Source organism: Polistes fuscatus, unplaced genomic scaffold (genome assembly GCF_010416935.1).
Source record: "Polistes fuscatus isolate 324 unplaced genomic scaffold, CU_Pfus_HIC Scaffold13, whole genome shotgun sequence".
Classification (NCBI taxonomy): Eukaryota; Metazoa; Arthropoda; class Insecta; order Hymenoptera; family Vespidae; genus Polistes; species Polistes fuscatus.
The window spans coordinates 4,225,113-4,229,200 of NW_025113031.1; positions in this window are offsets into that span (position 1 = coordinate 4,225,113).

Genomic DNA, 4,088 nt, shown 5'->3' on the forward strand with positions numbered 1-4,088 from the left:
TATGTGTACGAGCTACATATACTTATGCATATATGCCTGTATGTGTGTGTATGTAACAGGAATCGAATTTAATACGAAATACGATCTTTAAATACATAATTATGAAAAATAATTAATTAGAGCATCATTAGAGATGGTAGTAAGTATCGATACCATGAAAAAAGCTGGAAATTAGAAGAAATATTGTTAAGTAACATTGGTGAGATTTGGCGGGATATCGAGATATATCGATGTTATAATCTCACAAATTTCTTACGAACTTTTCAATATTTCGTTTTGAAAACATTCACGTATGAAAATCTTATGTGTAACTATCGTTTGATATGTAATAGAAAGGTGTAAAATACTTTTCAATTACCTGAATTAAACGAGATGACGCAGTACGCTGGAACATATACAGCTGACAGAAAATGGCGTTTCCTCTACCTTTCCCCTGCACCCCCTTCCGTTGCCACTGCGTTGCCTCTGGTGCGCATCTGCTGCGCGCGGTAGTATGCGCGGTAGTCCACTTTCAAAAAAAGTAGCGAGATCCGTTGACCAATGGCTACTTGAGATTTGCATTTTTTCCATCTATTATAGAAAAATATCGAATAGTTAAAAATAGGATATAGGAACATAAAAATTGTCGAAATATATACTTTATTAATCCAAACAATCAAAATTGAACATTATAAGTCGATATCCATAGAAATGATGCCGTAAAACAAGATATATATATCATTGCGTAGAAAAATGCATACCAATGTACATGGAATTTTTTTCTACGCAAATATTCTTTATCCTCGACATTATCGTAATCTTTCGATTATATCATTTGGAAGTCATTTGCTAGAAGAATCTATTAGTATATAGGAAGATTATTTACGTTAGAAAATATTTTTTAATTACCTGAGATTAACGGGACGACGTAGCATCCGTCCGATCTCCAGCACCGACGCCGCGAAAAGAAAGAGGAATGATCAGCAAAGAGCCCTGATTGGCTGATAATTATTGCGAAAGAAAAAGATGACCAATCAGAAATTCCCAATTACCATATAGAAATGTATTTTACGCACACGTACGTAACTAGCCTTTCTTCATGACCACTCTAGTCAAGCTTGATATGATAATTTATTTATTAAATAAATAAAAAATTTATTTTCTATTTAAGGTACACGTATCTTGTTAATATTTAAAAATAACGAAAAGAATAAAGACAATATGCACTATAATCCTTATCACACACAACAGAAAAACATACATAATTTATTTATTACATAATTAAATATCAATTTTATGAATTATTATAATTATCTAATTATTAATCCAATTAATAATTATTTTATCTATTTATTTTTCTATTAGGTGTATACGTTCCTTGTAATATTAAAAAAATAACGAGTAAAAAAGACAATATACTAAAAACTTAATCACATTGCAACGTTCTGATTTAAACATTCCTTCAATTTTTATGTTATTGTTTAAACTAATATACATTTGGTTTAACCTTGTGCAATGTATGACGTTGGATAACCAGTACATATGTTTAAACAATCTGAAATATAAAGAAAATGCATTAGTGCATTAATATAATTGTTAATTAATCGATGCAAGCGTGCATTGTTGTTAAAAATATCGGAGATATGCTATGTACCTTCCCTTCGAAATCCACCGTTGAAATGAGACGTTGTCCTCTATGTAAGTACTTTTATTGAACGTTTTTATATGACTTTCCTAACGGCGCATGTGTATAAAGTGAATAATCCATCTAATCGATAAATTTAAGATTATAACGTTATGATTTTCGTATTTTTATCTATTTAAGTAATTATTTTAGGCTCCTGCGCAGTGATGACTTCGAGGGTGAAATTTAGCTGCAATATAAGAAAAGTGCATTAGTGCATTAAAATAATTGTTAATGTATACGTAATTACACGTATATGGTAAATGAAAAAGAAAGTACATTTCTCTAACAATATACAACCAATCTATTCAAACAATTAATAAACAATATACTAATGGAAAATGTGAAATTATAAGTTTACCATTATGATAGAAGAAAGCTGAGGTGTTTGCTCATTTAAATACCAAAAAAATGCCATTTATTTTAAAATCTTGTAAACTCTTCTTTTATGTATGTACTTGATACACAAAACAATAAGAAAGCCTAATAGATGCTGTGTGCTTTCCAAATCCTAAAATTCTGCGCAAATCTGAAAATCATAAGATTGTATTAGTAAAGTATCAAGCAAACTGAAAGAGTCTCTATATGTATTTGTATGGATTTGAGATAGATGTCACTCACTCTTTTTCTCCTTCATACTTTATAACAATCTTCTTTATGTTATAAAGAAAAGACATAACTTATCACAACTGACATCAATATAAAAAAGTAAACACAATTAGACTGACAATGAGTATGTGTATTCATGCTGTATTCTACCAATGTTTGGAAACCTAAAAAAAAGTAAAAATAACTTAGCATGGTATAATATAAAGAAAATAAATATATAAGTGTTTATTATACGTGTAACACTTTCCTTGTTAATATTAAAAAATAATGCATAGAATAAAGATAATATACACTAAAAACTTTGTCACATTGCACAGAAAAACACAATTATATAGAAAAGAACCACGTTGTTGATATTTATAAGACAATTGACATCACATTGCACAGAGAAACATAATCGTATAGATAAGAAACCACGTTATAGAAATCTTTAAAACAAATGACATAAAGCAATATAGCCATCCTTAAAGAATTAAAATAAATTGAAACAAAACAATTGACATCTCTCATACCAACGATGAAAGTATAAATTCCCATACTCTGTTTGATATGGAAAAACTCTTGTTATTTTAATTCTTGAAGGATGGCTACAATGCTGTATGTCAATTGTTTTAAAATATCTGCAACGTTGTTTCTTTTCTATATGATTGGTTTTTCTGAGCGGTTTTTTAGTGTATAACCTCTTTATTTTATTCCTTATTTCTTAAATATAAAAGAACGTGTACAACCTAATAGGAAAATTAAATTATTTTTGATTTATTAAATAAATAATTTTTTGTGTTTTTCTGTGCAGTGTGATACAGTTTTCGTGCTATATCTTTATTATCACAGTTGTTTTTAAATATTAACAAGGATAGCTTGATATTATACTAATCAATCTTATGATTTTCAGATTTGCAAATATTTGAAGATTTGGAATTACACAGCATCAATTAGGCTTTCTTATCGTTTCATGTATCAAGTACATATATAAAAGAGAACTTGGAAGATTTTAAAATGAATACATGCATTATTTTTGCTATTTAAACAAGCAAACACCTCGCAACTATCTTTTATCATAAAGGTAACTTCACATTTTCCATTAGTATATTGTTTATCTTTCATTGTTTTTATATGGTTTTATAATTGTTTAGAAAAATGTACTTTCTTTTTTCATTTACATATACGTTAATAAATGCCAAAAAAGTAAGTAATTGTTACATGTTAATTTATTAGTTCGTATTCATTCAATATTTACAATTGCTTAGCTGTAATTTATGATAAAAATTACATCTTTTTAGTGTAGTTTTATTTAAACAAATTGTATAAAAATTGCATAGACACTAGCATCGATTAATTATATTATTATAATGCACTATAATGAACTTTTCTTATATTGCAGCTAAATGTAATCCTGGAAGTCATCTCTGTGCAGGAGCAATAAAAAAAATACATAAAAATATAAAAATACGAAAATCATAACGTATAATCTTAAATTTTTATTGATTAGATGGATTATTCCTTTTATACACATGGTGCACGTTAGGAAAGTCAGATAAACAACGGTTAATAAAAGTACTTTCATAGAGGACAAGAGCAATTTCAACGGTGGATTTCGAAGGAACGATACAGAGATCGTATATTCCTAGGCTTTTAGACAACAATAGACATTCCCTATCGATTATTTAACAACATTTTTAAATATTCTGATACACTCTACTTTATATTTCAGATTGTTAAAACACATATTACTTGCTTACACATGTACATACTTATTAACATACTTTGAATAGAAAATAATTTTAATATAATATTCTTCTGGATGAAAATTTTATTA